This window comes from Elephas maximus, chromosome 7, assembly GCF_024166365.1.
Source record: "Elephas maximus indicus isolate mEleMax1 chromosome 7, mEleMax1 primary haplotype, whole genome shotgun sequence".
Classification (NCBI taxonomy): domain Eukaryota; kingdom Metazoa; phylum Chordata; class Mammalia; order Proboscidea; family Elephantidae; genus Elephas; species Elephas maximus.
Window position 1 is genome coordinate 75,859,218 of NC_064825.1, and position 21,034 is coordinate 75,880,251.

The following is a 21,034-nucleotide window of genomic DNA, read 5'->3' on the forward strand; positions in this document are numbered from 1 at the left end:
GTCACAGAGACAGTATAATATGGTGATAAAGATCACAAGCTCTAGAGATACTTACGTCTTAAAATACAGCTTAGCCACTTACTCTTCAGTTTGTTGTTGTTTGTTGCTATTGAGTCATTTCAACTTATGGCGACCCTATGTGTGCAGAGTAGAACATTTCCATAGGGTTTTTAGGACCTTTCAGAAGCAGATCACCAGGCCTATCTTTTGAGGGGCCTCTGGGTGGTTTGAACCACCAACCTTTCAGCTAATACTTAAGCGCTTACCCATTTGTGCTACCCAGGGACTCCCTCTTCAGCTTACTCATCTATAAATTGGGAATTGTAACTGAACAAACCTGTTTCATGGGATTGTTATAAAGATTGAATGAGCTAATGTATGTAAAAGGGTTTAGCATCATGTCTCTCACACTGTAATCTCAGTAAATTTAGCTATTAATCTTTTTTTTTTTTTAAGATATTCATCAATATAGCATGGACATGGCTCATTGTTACCTGTAGATCTATTTGTATTATCTTTTTTAATGGCTACATAGGATTCCATGGCATGGAAGGAACAAAATGTATTTAACCAGTTCCTAATTTTTTGTCATTATCAGCAATCCTTGCATCAACATCATTTGGTACTTGTATGATGATCTCCTTAGGGTAATCCTGGATTTGGATTAGCTAGGTGTCTTAGGCTGGGTTCTCTAGAGAAGGAAAACCAATGAAGCATGTGTGTATACATATACAGAGAGAAATGCTGGCAAGTCCCACGATCATGGGTCAGGTGTCAGGTGTCAGGCATCAGGTTGGAGGCTTCTCCTGGCTCACATAGTTACAGAGGCTGACAAACCCAAGATCCACAGGTCAAATGGCAGGCTGCTGGCTCACGGCTGCGAAGGCTAGCAAATCAAGATTGGCAGGTAAAACAGCAGGTGCTGGCCCAAGTCCCAGGAACTGGAGGTCAGATGCTGATGAGCACAGGATCCAGCGAGCTTTGCCAGAAAGTCCACATATATTGGATGCAGGCCACACCCCAATGAAACTCCCTTTCAATTGATTGGCTACTCATAGCAGATCTCATCATGGAGGTGATTACGTTATACTAGCTCTCATCACAGAGGTGATTACATCATTATACAACTGCCAAACTACATCATAACTGCCAAACCACTGAGAATCATGGCCCAGCCAGATTGACACTGAGTTAAACTTATTGCATATGTTATGTGTAGTGACATATTGCTAAACGTGGGTATTATTAACAGACAGCTTCTGAGGATACTGGAGTAGTCCATTATAACCAACAGTTTTTGAACAGAGGTAAATAAGATATGGACTGCAATTGAGGGAGGAAATAATCAGTCAGGATTTGTGAATACAAAGTTCAGTATGCTGTGAGTGCAGATGACTGAGGCTTAATCTCACATGGGAATCTGGGAAGGCCTCCCAGGAAGTGCTAGTTCGGCTGGAACCTGAGGCCCAAAACGTGTGAGTGGGGAGAAGAGGATTGGAGAAGGAAAGCATGTTCTAGAGAGAGGGAATGTGTTTGAAAAGCATGGTGTAGCGGCTAAGAACATATGTGCTGGAGCCCAAAGTACTTAGTTTAACTCATGACTTTGCCACTTATTACCTCAGAGTGACTGCCCTATGCCTCAGTTTCCTCATCTTCACAATGGGGATGATATAATACTAGGGTTATTGTGAAGATTAAATGAGTTAATACATAGAAGTGTTCAGAACACCTACTGGCATCTAGATAGAAAGCATTCTGTGTCCACTAATATTAATATGTTCATTTTCCTTCATTTGTGTAAAAATGTTAATGCAAGACTATGATAATTCAGCTGTCAACATCAAAGCCCCCTTTTCATTTTCCCCAGTGGCCTCCTCATTCGTTCTTCCAACAATTATTACTGGATACCTCCTAGGGAGATGGTAGAGAGCAAACCAGGGCCAGACTCAGCCTCAAAAAAGCCATTAATTATCTGGTGGTAGGAGAGACTTGGAAACTCTATGGGGCAGTTCTACTCTGTCCTCTAGGGTTGCTATGAGTTGGAATTGACTCGACGGCACTGGGTTTGGTTTGGGTTGGTTTGAAGGAGAGACTTTAAATAAAAAATCCCAGGTCAAAAGGAAGCCCATTTAGCTACTAACCAGCCTGTGCTGTGTACAGAAGCACAGGGTGACCTGTGAGAGTCTATCTGGGGACCTCTGGAGAAATTCCTCTAAGGAAATGACAACGAAGCTGAGACCTGGGGTATTAGGAGGCTTAAGCCAAGGAACCCTGGTAGTATTACAGTTAAATGCTCGGCTGCTAACCAAAACATTGGTGGTTCAAACTTAACTAGCAGCTCTGTGGGAGAAAGACCTGGTGACCTGCTCCTGTAAATATTACAAACTAGAAAACCCTGTGGGGTAGTTCTACTTTGTCACAAGTGGTCACTATGAGTCAAAAACTGACTTCACAACACCTAACAACAACAACAACAGCAGCCAAATGAAGGGTGTTGGGAGAGAGAGTAGACCACACAGAGGAAGCAGCCTCTAGAAAGGCCCTAAAGAGAAAAACATTTAGTGCATTGGAAAAATGAAAGAAGACCATTACACGGTGAATATAATGGGAGAAGCAAGTGAGGGGAAGAGGGTACAAGGTGAAGTGCAAAGGTAGGCAGGGGCTAGATCACACAGGGTACCTGCTCAAAATAAGACAATACCTGGGTTCTCAAGGGCATGGAGACCGAGTCCCATCCCTAAAACCTTTGTAGCCTGTCTAAGGTCTTCAGTCTTGCTAACCAAAGGGGGTCTTCCAGTCAGCAGTTCCTTAAAACTTTCTGTGGACCTGGCTCCCAAACAATCGTGGGTCTCCAAGTAAAAACCTTCCCCACCAGCACTTTTGTCAGGAAGGAAACAGCATTTATTGAACACCTATTATGGTCCAAACAATGCCCTGAGCCTTTTACCAATATCACCTCGTTTAATGCCCAACAATCTATGAGGTAAGTAGTACTACCTTCTTTTGAATAATTAAGAAAATAAAGACTCAGAGTATAAATAACTTGTCTCAGTTTACACAGCTATCTAATAATGGAGTCAGGTCCTTCAGAGCAAAGTTCTGATCATTTACTCCATATTGTTCAGACCACAGGGCTGTTTTACTTGGGCTTGTTAGAATCTCAGGAAGCCACTTCACTGTGCAGTGTGATACAGTTGCAGGCAGCAGTAAGCTGAAAATTGCAGAAACCTCTCTTCAGCCAAGTGTGGAGTTCATTAAGCTGCAGGGAGCTCTTAATATCTTCAGCGTTTCAAGGCAGTCCTTTACTCCCTGAATAAAGGGGAGAACTAAAACCCATCCCTAAAAAGGTGAATGAAAGCCTTTGCTAACTAAATACGGCAGATTAGCATCTTCCCCATTTGGCTGCAATTACCTTGGTCCCAAGTTACATCACGGCAAGTGAAATGATTAACAAAATAATGGTAATGATACCAATGGTAAATTAAATGGAAATAAAAGGAGCTCAGTGTACTGTTCAATTTCCCACTTGGGGACCACTCATAAGCTGTGTTCTTCAGCTTTCCACCAGGAATTTCTACATGTAAATAAATGTGCCCTATTGTAACCTCAAATTTAGACCTCTGTATGTGGTTGACACTGGAATCTAAGCTTGGGATTGCTTCCCTCCTATCCTAGGTAGATTCAGTTCCCAAGGCTAATGTCAGTAAAGATGGATTCCCCCACCTCTGAAATGTTCTGATGAATTATGTAAATAGAGACAAATACCTTATAGGACTGACCTCTGGCCACTGAATTTGACATTCTCCTGCCCTAGCCAAACCAAGTGGAAAATTGGATTTAAAGAGAAAGAATCAGGACTTCATCATATCCCAGATGCTTTGTGGTGTCTGAGTTCTCACCACCACAAATCAACACAGCCCCATGAACAGAAATTACCTATAGATGTAACAAGAAATGGGCCTGACAGTTGGGTTCCCGTTCATGTCATCAGCAGTTTCCCATCTTATTAGAAGGCCTTTATGAGAGTTTCAGCCGCAATCATTAGGTTTTCTAATAGGATGCCCTACAAGGAAAATGAGAGCCCTGGATTCAAAGCCTAGCCCAGCCACTTATTAATGGGTGACTTTGGATATGTTACTTTAAAAGCTTTCTGAGCACCAGCTTCCTCATCTTTAAATAAGGATAATCATATTACCTCGTTATGAAGTGGTCTTGAGAAGGAGAAAGAGAAAGCATGTGAATGTGGTACAGTGCCTGACCCAGGGTAATTTTTCAAGAAATGGGAACTGTTTTTATCATTGTTAGCCTCAAATAAAACACTGAGTCCATTTCAGGATGAATCGATAGACCATAAATTGGGTTGAGATTCTCTGATTTTTAATGTGACTTGAGGCCCTCTTGGGTCTTAAAATCACATTGATTTCAGGTTGTAGAAAATTAAGTTGATTTATAAAAAATTACATATCTGCCACTAACTAGCAATGTAACTTGAGCAAATCTCACCTTCACTAGGCCTTTGTCTCCTTGTCGGTTAAAATGAACACATGATTAAAAAAAAAAATTGACAAGTTGGAAGTCATCAAAATTAAAAACTTTTGTGCATCAAAAGTCATTATCAAGAAAGTGAAAAGACAGCCTATAGAATAGGCTGCAAATTATGTGTCTGATAAGGGTCTAGTATCCAGAATATGTAAAGAACTCAATAATAAAAAGACAAATAACCCAATTTAAAAATGGGCAAAGGATTTGAACAAACATTTCCCCAAAGAAGATAGACAAGTGGCCCGTAAGCACATAAAAAGATGATCAAAATCATTAGCCATCAGGGAAATGCAAATAAAAACCACAATAAGATACCATTTCACTCACCTAAATGACTACAATAAAAAAAAGACAGACAATAATAAGTGCTGACAAGGATGTAGAGAAATTAGAACCCCCATGTATTGCTGGTAGGAATAAAAATGATGCAGCCACTGTGGAAGCCAGTTTAAAAGTTAAACATAGAGTTACCATATGTCCTAGTCATCTAGTGCTGCTATAACAGAAATACCACAAGTGGATGGCTTTAACAAAGAGAAATTTGTTTTCTCACAGTCTGGTAGGCTGGAAGTCCAAATTCAGGGCACCAGCTCCAGGGGAAGGCTTTCTCTCTCTGTTGGCTCTGGAGGAAGGTCCTTGTCAACAGTCCTCCACTGGTCTAGGAGTTTTTCAGCACAGGGACCCTGGGTCCAAAGGATGCACACTTCTGGCTCTGCTTTCTTGGTGGTGTGAGGTACCCATGTCTCTCTGCTCACTTCTCTCTTTTATATCTCAAAAGAGATTGGCTTAAAACTCGATCTAATCTTGTAGATTGATTCCTGCCTCATTAATGTAACTGCCGTTAATCCCACCTCATTAATATCATAGAGGTAGGATTTACAACACATAGAAAAATCACATCAGATGACAAAATGGTAGACAATCACACAATACTAGGAATCACGGACTAGCCAAGTTAACACACATTTTGGGAGGACACAATTGAATCCATGACACAACATGACCCAACAATTCCACCCCTAGATATATGCCCAAGAGAAATGAAAACATACATCCACACAAAACCTTGTACACAAGGTTCGCAGCAACTTTATTCATGGTAGCCAAAAAAGTGGCAACAACCCAAATGACCATCAACTGATGACTAGATAAACAAAATGTGATATATCCATACAATGGAATATTATTTGACAATAAAAATGAACAAAGTACTGAAATATGCTACAACATGGACAAACCTAAAAAACAATATGCTAAGTGAAAGAACCCATTGCCGTCAAGTCAATTCCAACTCATAGTGACCCTATAGGATAGAGTAGAACTGACTCCATAGGATTTCCAAGGCTGTAATCTTTATGGACTCATGTGGACTCAATGGCACACAACAACAACAACAATCTTTATGGAGGCAGATGGCCACATCTTCCTCCTGAGGAGTGGGCGTGGGGGTGTGGGGGGGTGGATTTGAACCACTTTTTCGTTAGCAGCTGAGTGCTTAACCACTGCACCACCAGGGTTCCTCAGTCATAAAAGACTGTATGATTTTTTCTTTTTATTTATATGAAATATCTAGAATAGGCAAATCCACAGAGACAGAAAATAGATTAGTGGTTTGCCTAGGGCTATGGTAAGGGAAGAGAAGAGGAGTTGAGGGATGATTGCCAATGGGTACAAGATTTCTTTTTTGGAGTGATGAGAATGATCTAAAATTAGAGTAAGATAGTAGTTGGACAACTCTGTAAATATACTAAAAATCATTGAATTATATATTTAAAAATGAAATGGTCCAGACAAGATGAATTACTGGGATCTTGTCCAATTTGACCTTTTACGGAACAGAAGTACATGTTGAAATGGGACCAGGTTCTTTAGGAAAAGAACGACCCTGTGTATGTTAGTACTAAAGCCTTGTGTGCAGTGACAAATCCCCCTACTCTATTATAAAAGTTAATTAATTCACAAATTAGCTGCCCCATATGTAACTGGGGGTGGAGATCTCAATAATCGCTAACATTCAATGGGATACTTAGCATGTGTCTGATCTTGGACCTTATTTAAGCTTCACAACAGCTCTATGATGGGAAACTGCAGCCTGGAGGCTTACAAAGTTAGAAGTCGAGGGGCCAGATGGAAAAACCAGCAGCTTGACTCCAAGGCCCATGCTCATAACTCTCTCTCCACACTGCTTTGCTTGCTCTATATTCTACCTGAGTGCAAGAGAAAGCACATGCCTAATCAGCAGTGAGCAAATAACTCAGCTAAAAATAACCTGCTTGTTTCTTGCTCTAGTTCTTAAAAGCAGGAAGGGGAGGGGGTTTGTTCATTTCATTTTTTAAAGCCCTGAATTTAGCTTTTCTTGATGCACAGGCAGGTGCTGCCATTTGCTTGCAAGGCACACACTCCTGGCTTCCCGGGGCTAGATGTGTTCCTCTTATCTAAGCCAGGCTGGTTTGTTTTTTTTTTTTTTGCTTTTGCAAATGTCTGTAATCCAGCAGCTTCCCAGCAGGCTCCTGGGGCTCCGGACGCTCTTCACCTGGGAAGTTTGCTGCAGAAGCCCTAAAGAAGCCAGATTTCAAAATACCGTGATTTGTCGTTCCTCTCACCTCCACTCATAATGCTGTGTTTGTAACAGCGTAATGGTTCCACAGCCAGTGATGCCTCCATCATAAACACAAGACTAGGACTCTGGGAATGTAGTCAGCAGTAGCACATGATACACTGTTCAAGCACAACCTTGACTGCAGGCTGGTCCTGATGTCAGAGCCTGTGCTGCTCTGGCTATTGTCTTTCCCCAGCCTTCCTCTTCCTGCCCCACACTTGATGGCAGCCCTTATGGTACTGCCAAGAGGGGCCCAAACCCAACAAGGGCTGCACAGAAGGACCCCAATGTCTGCTTATGATTTACTTATAACTGAGAAACCTCAGTCCAGCCTTGGAGCTTGCCATGGGGATAGAGAAGTTGGTGCCCAGCCCTGGGCAAGAACTGCCAGGCTCCATATGTCACCTGGGCCACCACCATATGGTATGGAGTCCTCCAAGTGGGAATCTGCATGGGCATCTGGTTCTTGGTGTGAACAGGCTGACTCCATGCAGGCCTCTAGAGTTCTTTGTGGCTATCTGGGCTCCATGCAACCATTGAGGTCTCTGTCAGATACCTGGGTCTCCTTGAGGGCACAAGAGTCTTTCTATGGGCACCTTGGCCAGATGGGGCATTGGATTTCCATTCCCCTCCAGCTGACACCTGGCTACCACCTTGGCTTGCAAGAGGATATTGAAACCCCAGTCTGTGTCCTGATTCCCATAGGCCTCTAGTTTCCCAGAGTGCTAGGAAAGAGTCATGAGGTGCCTCCCAGATTGTCTACAACCCTGGAAGGGAGGTCAGCCTGGCATTTGGGCAGCAGGCAGATCTTCAGGGATGTGAGTGAGCAAAGTCAGATTTCCTTTCAGGAGGCCTTCTCCAATGGGAGCGGAAATGCTGCCTGCCTTGTCTCCAACCCCTTTCGCCATCACTCCACTTAGCCCTGCCTCCTCCACAACCTCCTCAGTTGGCTTCCCCCCCACCCCATGTTGTCCTGCCTTTCCCTCTTCCCTCCTTAGTTTTTTTTCCCCCTCTTTCTGTTCCTGTCCATTTTCTTCGTTCCCTTCCTCAGCCCATTCCCTGTTTCTGTCTTCCGTCTCTGCCTTTCCACCTTCTTTCTCTTGTCCCCCGTTTGCCCCTCTCTCTTCCTCTGAGTCCACCTCCCTGCCTCCCTTCCCCTTCCACCTGCTCTAATGCCATTGCTCTCCCCTGGGGACTGCCCACCAAACCTGGGACTCGGGGAACCCACCACAGTCCATCTGACCCCCATATGGCCCTTGAGAAGACAGGCTGACCTGGCAGACTCCCCAACCTGCATGATCCTGGATTTGGCCGAGGAACTGGGCAGTGCACGTGGACCTGCCTCCCAGGGGTGGGCACCACCAGCGGACACTCCCCAGCCGCCGCACTTCAGAGGACAGAGGACAGCTGTGAACACCAGCAGCCCCTTTGGAATGGTGCTTCCTTTGCAGGTACTTTTTGCCTGCACTATAGAATTGGCAAGACTGTGTAAAAAAAAAAATTCCCAAACCAGAGCTGGATGATGACCTCTCCTGGGATGACAGAACATCAGCCCACAACACTGACCCCCACCGCCCCCAATTGCCATCCAGTGGAGGACCTATAGGGATGCTGAGCCCAGCCTCGTGGTTCCCTGTCCACAAACGATTTACAGGTGTTTGAAAGAGGGGCCCAGGGCTTCTTCTGTGCCACCAAAGCACTTTGGGCTGGACCTAATCGGCCAGGGTCAGATTTACTAGTCTAATAAATGCTTCTCTGCTTTTTAGTCAGCACGACAGCCTGGAGTGTAGAAAGAACCTGACTTGTGCAGAGCCAGGTTAGGAAGTAAATCAACTGTCTCCAATTCCTGCAATGAGCGGCAAGAAAGCTCCAGTGAAATGTCAGGGAGCGAAGGTAATTTTATTTTCCAGAACTCCACGGAGGAAAAATAACAAAGGGATACTTCCTTAAGCCATTTGAATTTGGTGGTGGGGGTTAATTGGAGGGGAGACAGGTCTGGGTCCAGAGCTCACTGAAGGGGCAAAGGAGGAGAGAAGCTGAGCCTGTGTTCTCATTGCAGTCCTTTTCCACACAGGGCTCAGTCTCTTTTCTAGATGACCCTTTAAAGAATGTCTGATTGAAGAGGCATCTAATTATTAGGCTCCCAGGACCTCCATGTGGCGGTATGACCGTTGGCTGTGTGGCTGCATCAGTCACCTCTTCTGCAGGCCTCCTTTTCTCCAGCTGTAGAGTGGGGGTCTGCATGGGTTTCTCAGGGCCAGCCATGGGTCAGCCTGTGAGCCTGTGCTGTGATTCAGTCTGAAACCAAGGCTGAGTAAAAATAGAATCCAATGATCTCCCTGCACATCTTCATGATGGTTCTCTTGGGTTTGTTTATCCCTCACAGTCTCTCTGATTCTGGCCTAAAAGAACTGGGCCACAATCTGATGATCAAAGCAACTGGTGCAAGACAATTGCCTTGATTTGCTGTTTGCTTCAAATCTGATTTACCAGTTGCCTTTCTAATGAAGCCTTCTATGAGCACAAGACTTAAAAACTCACAGGGTGTCAGAGAAGTTAAAATCATCAGTCCTTCCTAATCTGGCATGAAACTCCTCTTTCATAAAAATATTTGATAATGCTGTCTTTACTATCTGAAGCAGATTGCCACATCTTTCTCCCACAAAGCAACTGGTGGGTTTGAACCACTGACCTTTTGGTTAGCAGCCGAGTGCTTAACCACCATGCCACTAGGGCTCCTATAAACCACCTGTCCTCATGATTTTAAAAATCGTTATAATGTCCTTATTATAATATATAAGAAAAATAAAAAGAAAGTAATGTATTATAAAAGAATACAGTTCAATGTGGAAATATGGGCACAACCCAGTTAGAGACATCATGAAGTAGCCAAAATCCTGCAGCTATACACAGAATCATTGTGACCATGAGACCTCCAAATACACAGGGATACAGCACCATAAGTAGTGTTGATTTTCCAAAATGATAAACAACTCTTGATTAAAAAAAAAATAAAGTAACCCAGCAATTCCACTCCTAGATATACACCCAAGAGAAAACATATGTTCACACAAAAACCTGTACAAAAATGTTCACAGCAGCGTTATTCATAATAGCCGGAAACTGGAAACAATGCAAATATCCATCAACTGGCGCAAGTGGGTAAACAAAATGGGGTCTACTGCAATGGAATGCTATTTAGCAATAAAAAGAAACAAACTTCTGATTCATTGTACAACGTAGATGAACCTCAAAAAACATTATGCTAAGTGAAAGAAGAGAAACACAAGAGACCATATATTGTATGATTTCATTTATGGGAAATTTCTAGAAAAAACAAATCTATAGAGACAGTAAGCAGATCAGAAGTTGCCTGGGGATGGGGATGGGAACAGGAATTGACTGCAAATAGACATGAGGGGGAAACCCTGGTGGTGTAGTGGTCAATAGCTATGGCTGCTGACCAAACGGTCGGCAGTTCAAATCCACCAGGCAAGCTCCTTGGGAACCCTATGGGGCAGTTCTAATCTGTCCTATAGGGTTGCTATGAGTCAGAATCGACTCAATGGCAATGGGTTTGGTTTTTTTTTTCCAGACATGAGGGAAACTTTTTTTTTTATTATGTTTTAAGTGAAAATTTACAAATCAATTCAGTCTCTCATATAAAAACTTATACATACCTTGCTAAGTAACACTAGCTGCTCTCCCCCTAATGTGACAGCACGTTCCTCCTTTCTAGCCTGTATTTCCCATGTACATTTAACCAGCTCCTGTCCCTCTCTGCCTTCTCATCTCACCTCCAGATGGGTGCTGCTCACATAGTCTCATGTGGCTACTTGAGCCAAGAAGCGCACTCCTCACCAGTATCATTTTCGTATAGTCCAGTCCAATCCCTGTCCGAAAGGTTGGCTTCAGGAATGGTTCCAGTCTTGGGCTAACAGAGTGTTGGGGGGCCATGACCTTTGGGGTTCCTCCAGTCTCAGTCAGACCATTAAGTCTGGTGTTTTTATGAGAATTTGAGGTCTATATCCCATTGTTCTCCTGCTCCATCAGGGATTCTCTGTTGTGCTCCCTGTCGGGGGAGTCATCGGTGGTAGCCATCTAGTTCTTCTGGTCTCAGGCTGATATAGCCTCTGGCTTATGTGGCCCTTTCTGTCTTTTGGGCTTATATTTACCTTGTGTCTTTGGTGTTTTTCATTCTCTTTTGCTCTAGGTGGGCTGAGACCAATTGATGCATCTTAGATGGCTGCTTGCTAGCTTTTAAGACCCCAGAAACCACTCACTAAAGCAGGATGCAGAACATTTTCTTAATACATTTTGTTATGCCAATTGACCTGGATATCCCCTGAAACCATGGTCTCCAGACCTCCATCCCTGCTACTCTGACCTTCAGAGCATTTGATTTTATTCTTTGCTCTTGGTTTAGACTAGTTGTGCTGACCTCCACGTATGGTGTGTTGTCCTTCCCTTCATCTAAGACAGTTCTTATCTACTATCTCATTAGTGAATACCTTTCACCCTCCCTCCCCATCCTTGTAACCACCAAAGAATATTTTCTTCTGTGTTTAAACTTTTTCTGGAGTTCTTATAATAGTGGTCTCATATAATATTTGTCCTTTTGCAACTGACTAAGTTACTCAGCATAATGCCTTCCAGATTCCTCCGTGTTATGAGATGTTTCACGGACTCATCGTTGTTCTTAATCATTGTGTAGTATTCCATTATATGAATATACCATAATTTATTTACCCATTCATCCATTGATGGGCACCTTGTTTGCATCCATCTTTTTGCCATTGTAAACAGTGCTACAGTGAACATGGGTGTGCATACATCTGTTTGTGTGAAGGCTCTTATTTCTCTAGGATATATTCCAAGGAGTGGGATTGCTGGGTCGTATCATTCTATTTCTAGCTTTTTAAGGAAGCACTAAATTGATTTCCAAAGTGGTTGACCATTTTACATTCCCACCAGCAATGTGTAAGTTTTCCAGTCTCTCCACAACTTCTCCAACATTTGTTATTTTGTGTTTTTTGGAATGCCAGCCTTGTTGGGGTGAAATGGTATCTCATTGTAGTTTTAATTTGCTTTTCTCTAGTGGTTTTTTGGTTTTTTTAATGGCTAATGAGCATTTCCTTATGGATCTGTTAGCCTTCTGAATGTCTTCTTTGGTGAAATGCCTTGTTCATATCCTTTGCCCATTTTTTAATTGGGTTATTTGTCTTTTTGTTGTTAAGTTTTTGCAGTATCATGTAGATTTTAGAGATCAGATGCTGATCAGATTTGTCATAGCCAGAAACTTTTCTCAGTCTGTCGGTAGTCTTTTTAGGACATGAGGGAAATTTTAAGGTGATGGAAACATTCTGAAGCTGGATTGTGGTGATGGTTACCCAACTCTGTAAAATTTATCAAAAATCATTGAATTGTACGCTTAAAAACAAATTTATGGTATGTAAATCATACTTTAATATAATTGTTTTAAAGAAGTATATTTTCCCCTTGATTTAAAAAGTAATTCTATTTCTCAGAAATTCAGTACACACTGGAACTGTGCAAAAAAGACTTGTGTTCATATTTAAAGCAGAGCTAGGTTTCAGAGTCAAATAATTATGAACCATTTTCTCACCTACATGAGTGTCCAGTAGGGCATGTGACAGTTGTGCAGGATATGGGACAATTCTTCACTGTGAGGGACTTTCCTGTGTATTTTAAGATATCTAACATCTCTGTCCCCTGTCCACTAGAATGCTAGAAACAGCTTCCAACCATTGTTACACTGAAAAATGCCCCTACAGGTTTATAAATCATCCCTTACGAGGTGATTTCACCCCACTGAAAATCCTTGATGTAGTCCAACATCATAATTGATCACATGGGGGAATGGAGACCAAGCACCAGCTGACCTTTGCCTGAGGTCACAGAGTGAGCTAGTGCTTAGCTGGACTTGAACCCAGATCTCCTAACTCAGAAGCCCTGGTAGCACAGTGGTTAAGAGCTATGGCTGCTAACAAAAAGGTCTGCAGTTAGAGTCCACCAGCTGCTCCTTGGACCCTGTGGGGCAGTTCTACCCCATTTTATGGGGTCAGAATTAACTTGATGGTAACGCGTTTGGTATTTGGTTATGTCCTAACTCACGGTTCAGAGCTCTTCAACTTATACCAACCTTTTCTCTTTTGCTTTTTTTTCTTTCCAGACTTCCCCATCATTCTGATACCTAACATGTAAACAAAGTGATCTCAGTCAGAGCTACAGAGAAGGCAGGTTAGAGAGCATCAGTGGGCAGAGCTTGTCAGTATTGTGCTGCCACATGAAATTCATCCTCAGGGAATTCAAGCAATTGGGGGAGGGGAGCTGATTCTAAGAGTCCCAAATATGAAGCTGCGGTGAGAGTATGGGCCAGGGTTTTTGAATATCCACCATGCAGGCTGCAGTTCCAACCTCTCCTCCCAGGACAGACATTGCTGATGGATCGTGGCACTCTTCCCCTCTGAGACTGAATGCAGACTCAGACACCTTCTCAAGGCAGCCACTGTCAGTGGGCTGAAATTTGCAGAAGAGACACAATAAATTTACTATCCTAAGGGTGTTTGGCCCAAAGAAAGGAAACAGGCTGGGTCCAGGTCTGAGACAAAGAGCAACATTTTTTTAAGGGTGTTTGGCCCAAAGAAAGGAAACAGGCTGGGTCCAGGTCTGAGACAAAGAGCAACATTAGTCCAGAAAGCTCAACCCAGGCGGGGAAGGGTAGGCTTTTGGGCATAATAAAGGAACAGACAAATACTAAAGACCAGACAAGGACATTGGAAGCAGCGTTTCGGGCTTTGGTTTAGACAGATGGGTCCCCAGAGAGCAGATGCTCAGTAACTGCTTGATGAATGACCACTGATAGAAGAGCCGAGACTATCTGTCCTGCCTTTATAGCAGTCTCTTGGTCAGAGACCAAGCACGCGTGTGCTGCTTCCCACAGTGAGGTGGAAACTGCTTTCAGAGGCTGGGCTCTCTGCGGAGTCCTCGCTTTTATAAAACGAGAAACATCCTGGGCCCAGGGCTTCCCCAGCACAGCTGGAGGTGATCACAAGGACTGGCTCCTCTCAGAGGCTGCAATGTGGAGAGACTCGGGCAGTGTCTAAGGTGTGAGGCAGTAGAGCAAAATGACCAAGGTCATGGGCTTTGGAGTCAGAAGTCCTGGGTTTGAATCCCAACATTGCCAATTACTAGCTTTGTGTTCTTGAGCAGGTTGCTTAACTTCTCTGAGCCCAACTTTCTCATCTATTCATGGGATCTAATTCACAGGATGTTGTGAGGATTAAGGGAATGGACATTCATTTGCCTCTTCAATACCCATCTCTCCCTTCCCCCATTTTTACGTGGCTGTGCAATCTGGTTAGGATAGACTATGTCCCAGACTCCGGGGATAGGCTAAGGTTGGTCTAATCAATCGTGGGAGAAAGATGTGGCAAATCTGCTTCCGCAAAGATTTATAGCCTTGGAAACCCTATGGGGCAGTTCTACTCTGCCCTATAGGGTCACTATGAGTCGGAATCAACTTGACGGCAGTGAGTTGGTCTAATCAATCAGGATAATCCCAGCCCTATTGCTGGTCCAGGGATGGGTAGTTACTAGGCTAAAGCAATCAACAAGCGACTAAAAGCTCAGAAATGTTGTTTGATGGTAGAGGAAGGAGATGCGCTCACTCTCTAGAGCTTTCTCTCTCCCCCTTTCCTGCATATAAATGAGTGGTTATTTGGCCCCTGTTTTTTGTTGCCAGCAGCCATTTTGCATGTATGGGTAAATTCAGCTTGAGGACATGTCAACACATGGAATAGGGCAGAGTCAGATCACAGAGAAAGCAAGATAGAGCTCTGATCAAGCTTTATGTGACCTTGGATGTGTCCCTGGACTTTAAAAACAAAGCTCAAGTTGAGCTTCCTGTTACTTGAAACAAAAGAGTTAGCACATATAAGTGTTCCATAAAGGCTAGCAGTCAAAACTATTACTATTATGAAGATTACTAGTTGAAGAAAAAGGGTTTGGCATTTTCAGCACATGATATGGCAACCAGTTTCTCAATGGTATGAATTTATTCAACACGTTTTCCAAACAAATTAATTCAGCAAATAATTATTGAGTTTCTTCTCTGTGACAAGCTTGGTGCTAGGCACAGTATTATAGTGGTAAATAAGACAGACACGGTATTGTCCCCTCAGAGTTTATCATCTAGAAACAAGCAGTTAAAATAAAGTGTGATGTTAGGTGGGAAACTCCATCAGGTGTGGGTAAACATACAGACCTACTGATGCAAAAATCCTCATTCCATCCCTACTGTCTGAAAGGTCTCCTTATCACTAAATTGAAAGGGAGGTCTACTTGCTCACAAACATGCCCATATTTAAAAGGAAAGCCTTGCAAAATGATAATGCACATAGATGCTGTACACCAAAGTCATATGGCTGGCATCCTTCTCCCTCCTCACTTTCTTCTGCTTACTCAGTTTCTTCTCCCTCCTCACCTTCACTTACCTCTTCACCTTCATCTACCTTCAAAGCCCAAGGAGAAGCTACATAAGAAGCTTCCTGGCTGAGGCAGAGGCTTACTTGCCCCTTCCTGGGGCCTCACGTCTACTTTCCTCTTCACCTCACCCTATTCTACTGCTGTAGTTACTCTTGTCCTCCAAGTTCCCAACTACGCACTCTTCTGTTTGACCATCCTCCTTGCCATGCCCTTCAGGATGTGGGCTGTTTTCATTTACCTGCGTTTGGTGCAGTGGTTAAGAGCTATGGCTGCTAACCAAAAGGTCAGCAGTTTGAATCCAACAGTCGCTCCTTGGAAACCCTATGGGGCAGTTCCAATCTGTCCTATAGGGTCACTACGAGTTGGAATCGACTCTATGGCAACAAGTTTTGTTTTGTTTTTTGGTTATATGATTTCCAACCCATGGCTCTGTCCTAAGGGCTCGCTTTATACTTACCCTCATGCCCATTTGCCCACAGGTGGATTATAGAGATTATGAATATAAATCAATTCATATGTATTTGTGCCTAGATTCCTAATTTCTTAGTTCTATTTATCTAGTTCCTGGACCTTAGCATAGACTTTGTCTGGTGCCTAAAATAAATTCCTATCATTAAGGAAATGGGGATAGTGTTTTATCCTGACTCAAAAAGCTACATAGCAAAAAAGAGAGAGAGAGAAAAAAAAAGCTACTTTGCTATCCCGTTTTCCCCCCGTCTTGCTCTTCTTTTATTATTTAATTTTAAAGCAAACAAATAACACATGTTAAAGGGGAGAAAATGAATGTGAAAAGCCTTCCTCCTATTTTCTCTCAGTTTCTCTCCTCAGAGGCTAGCATCCTAACTCTTTGATTCATAGGATGGTATCTTCCAGCCTAAGGTAGTCACATGGGCTCTAAAGCCTATCATCTGGATTCAAACCCCAGCTTAGAATTTAGAAGCTGTAGACCTTAAGCAAGCCATCTAACCTCCGCTTGCCTCAGTGTACTTATCAGTAAAAGCACGATAAAAACATAGGGTTACTGGGAGGAATAAACAAGAAAATGCCAGTAAAGAACTTGGAATGGTGATTAGCACGTGGTGAGTGCATTGTTGTTAGGTGCCATCCAGTCGGTTCCGACTCATAGTGACAGCAGAAGGAAACACTGCCTGTTCCTGCGCCATCCTCACAATCATTGTTATGCTTGAGTCCATTGTGGCAGCCACTGTGTCAGTCCATCTCATTGTGGGTCATCTTCTTTTTTGTTGACCCTCTACTTTACCAAGTATGATGTCCTTCTCCAGGGACTCGTCCCTCCTAATAACATGTCCAAAGTACATGAGATGATGTCTCTCCAACTTTGCTTCGAATGAGCATTATGACTGTACTTCTTCCAAGAGATACTTGTTCGTACCTCTGACAGTCCATGGTATATTCGATATTTTTCACCAGCACCATAATTCAAAGGCATCAATTCTTCTTCAGTTTTCCTTATTCATCGTCCAGCTTTCACGTGCATATGAGGTGATTGAAAACACCATGGCTTGGGTCAGGTGCATCTTAGTCCTTAAAGTGACATCTTTGCTTTTTTACACTTGAAAGAGGTCTTTTGCAGCAGATTTACCCAGTGCAATACATCATTTGATTTCTCAACTGCTGCTTCCATGGGTGTTAATTGTGGATCCAAGTAAGATGAAATCTTTGACAACTTCAATCTTTTCTCTGTTTATCATGGATATTCGTTATTGGCCCAGTTGTGAGGATTTTTGTTTTCTTTATGTTGAGGTGTAATCCATACTGAAGGCTGTAGTCTTTAATCTTAATTAGTAAGTGCTTCAAGTTCTCTTCACTTTCAGCAAGCAAGGTTGTGTCATCTGTATACTGCAGGTTGTTACTGAGTCTTCCTTCAATCCTGATGCCCTGTTCTTCTTTGTATAGTTCAGCTTTTCTGGTTATTTGCTCAGCAAACAGGTTGAATAAGTATGGTGAAAGGATACAACCCTGGCACACCTTTCATGACTTTAAACCACCCAGCATCCCCTTGTTCTGTTTGAATGGCTGCCTTTGTTTATATTCAGGTTTCTCCAGAGCACAACCAAGTATTCTGGAATTCCCATTCTTTGTAATGTTATCCACAACTTGTTATGACCCATACAGTTAAATGCCTGTGCATAGTCAATAAAACACAGTTAAATATCTTTCCGGTAGTCTCTGCCTTCAGCCAGGATCCATTCTGATATCAGCAATGATATCCATTGTTCCATGCCCTCTTCTGAATCTGTCTTGAATTTCTGGGAGTTCCCTCTCGATGCACGGCTACAACTGCTTTTGAATGACCTTCAGCAGAATTTTACCTGTGTGTGATATTAATGTTCAATAATTTCTGGATCCTGTTGGATTGCCTTTCTTTGGAATGGGCACAAATACGGATCTCTTCCAGTTGGTTGGCCGGGTAGCTGTCTTCCAAATTTCTTGGCATAGGCGAGTGAGTACTTCCAGAGCTGCATCCATTTGTTGAAGCATCTCAACTGGTATTCCGTCAATTCCTGGAGCATGTTTTTCGTCAGTGCCTTCAGTGCAGCTTTGATCTCTTCCTTCAGTACCACTGGTTCCTGAGCATATGCTACCTCCTAAAATGGTTGAATGTGAACCAATTCTTTTTGGTCCAGTGACTGTGTATTCCTTCCATCTTCTTTTGATGCTTTCTGTGTCATTCAGTATTTTCCCCACAGGATTCTTCAGTATTGCAACTTGGTGCTTGAATTTTTTCTTTAGTTCTTTCAGCTTGAGAAACTCCAAGCGTGTTCTTCCCTTTTGGTTTTCTGTTTCCATGTCTTGGGACATGTCATCATAATATTTTACTTTGTCTTCTTGAGCTGCCCTTTGAAATCTTCTGTTCAGCTCTTTTATTTCATCATTTCTTCCTTTAGTTTTAGCTACTCTACATTCAAGAACAACTTTCAGAGTCTCTTCTAACATACATTTAGGTCTTTTCTTTCTTTCCCATCTTTTTAATGACCTCTTGCTTTCTTCATGTACGATGTCCTCGGTGTCATTCCACAACTCATCTGGTCTTCAGTCATTAGTGTTTAGTGCATCCAATCTATTCTTGAGATGGTCTCCAAATTCAGGTGGGATATACTCAAGATCGTACTTTGGCTCTCCTGGACTTGTTCTAATTTTCTTCAACTTGAACTTGCATATGAACAATTGATGGTCTGTTCTGTAGTCAGCCCCTGGCCTTGTTCTGGCTGATGATATTGAGCTTCTCCATCATCTCTTTCCACAGATATAGTCTATTTGATTCCTGTGTATTCTATCTGGTGAGGCCCACATGTATAGTCACCACTTATGCTTTTGGAAAGAGGCATTTTCAGTGAAAAAGTCATTGGTCTTGCAAAATTATATCATGTAATTTCCAGCATTGTTTCTCTCACCAAGTCCATATTTTCCGACTACCAATCCTTCTTCTTTGTTTCTGACTTTCACAGTCCAATCATCAGTAATTATCAGTGCATCTTGATTGTATGTTTGATCAGTTTCAGACTGAAGAAGTTAGTAAAAATCTTCAATTTCTTCATCTTTGGCATTAGTGGTGGGTGCATAAATTTGAGTAATAGTTGTATTAACTCATCTTCCTTGTAGGCTTATGGATATTATCCTATCACTGACAGTGTTGTACTTCAGGGTAGATCTCGAAACACCATTCCTCTTCAATTTCTCATTCCCAGCATAGTAGACCATATAATTGTCTGATTCAAAATGGCCAATACCAGTCCACTTCAGCTCACTAGTGCCTATGATATTGATATTTATGAGATTCCATTTCATTTTCGATGGCTTCCAATTTTCCTAGATTCATATTTTGTACATTCCATGTTCCTATTATTAATGGATGTTCACAGCTATTTTTTCTCATTTTCAGTCATGCTACTTCAGCAAATGAAGGTCCCAAAAGCTTGGCTCCGTCCACATCATTAAGGTCAACTTTACTTTAAGGAGGCAGCTCTTCCTCAGTCATCTTTTGAGTACCTTTCAACCTGAGGGGCTCGTCTTCCAGCACTATATCAGAGAATTTTCCACTGCTATTCATAGGGTTTTCACTGGCCAATTTTTTCAGTAGTCTGCCAGGTCCTTTTTCCTAGTCTTAGTCTGGAAGCTCTGCTGAAGCCTGTCCACCAATGGTGACCCTGCTGGTATTTGAAATACTGGTGGCAAAGCTTCCAGTACCACAGCAACATGCAAGCCACCACAGTACAACAAACTGACAGACATGTGGTGGTGGGGAGTGCATAATAAATGTTAATTGTTATTATCTACCTTGATTCTGGAGTCCATGGGTGGTACAAATTGTTAATGCTCTTGGTTGCTAACTGAAAGTTTGGTTGTTTGAGCCCACCCAGCAATGCATCAGAAGAAAGATCTGGCAATCTACTTCCAAAAAATCAGCCATTGAAAACCCCCATGGAGCATAGCTCTACTCTGACACACATGGGATCACCATGGGTTAGAATCAACTTGACAGCAATTGGATTTTTTTTTTTTAGAATCATTTTTAGTAATAATTATATAGTGTTCCTGGTAGCGCAAAGGTTATACACTCAGCTGCTAACCAGAAAGTTGGCAGGTTGAACCCACTCAGCTGCTCTGTGGGAAAAAAGACCTGAGGATCTGCTCCCGTAAAGATTAAACTGGAACCCGTTGTCGTCGAGTCAATTTTGACTCATAGTGACCTTATAGGACAGAGTAGGACTGCCCCATCGAGCGTCCAAGGAGCGGCTGGTGGATTTGAACTGCCAGCCTTTTGGTTAGTAGCTGTAGGTCTTAACCATGTAAAGATTACAGCCTAGGAAACCCTATGAGGCATTTTCTACTCTGTCATATAGGGCCAATGTGAGCTGGAATCAACTCAATGGCACACAACAACAACACATAGAGTTCCATGGTTTGTAGAAACACTGGCCACCTACTTCAAATTCATGATCCTATATGAGAATGAGTGTTTGAAGTTGGGGCCATTTTGGGAAATCCAAGATGTATGGTTTTCGTTGTTCTTATTTGGCATCCAGCGACATTATCTGTCAATACTTCCAACTCTCCAAGTCCTGGCTAGAAGGTACTGTAAGAGACTATTTTCTAGCAAGGACTACTTCTTTATTCTGCCAGGCAAAATGTTCTCAAACCAGATGCCCTTTATTCCTCCCAAGTTCTGTCCCATGGGTAACCAGCTCCCTGGATAATGAACAGTGCTCTCAGCTGATATTACTACCAATTAGAATTAGAGCAGTTTTTCTCTGCAGTCTTCAACATGCTCAGCTGGCAACACCCTCGCTTCCTACCAGGTTGAAGTAATCACAAAGTACCTTCGTTTGAATAGCCCTCTTTCTTGGAGAAAAAGGAGAAGAA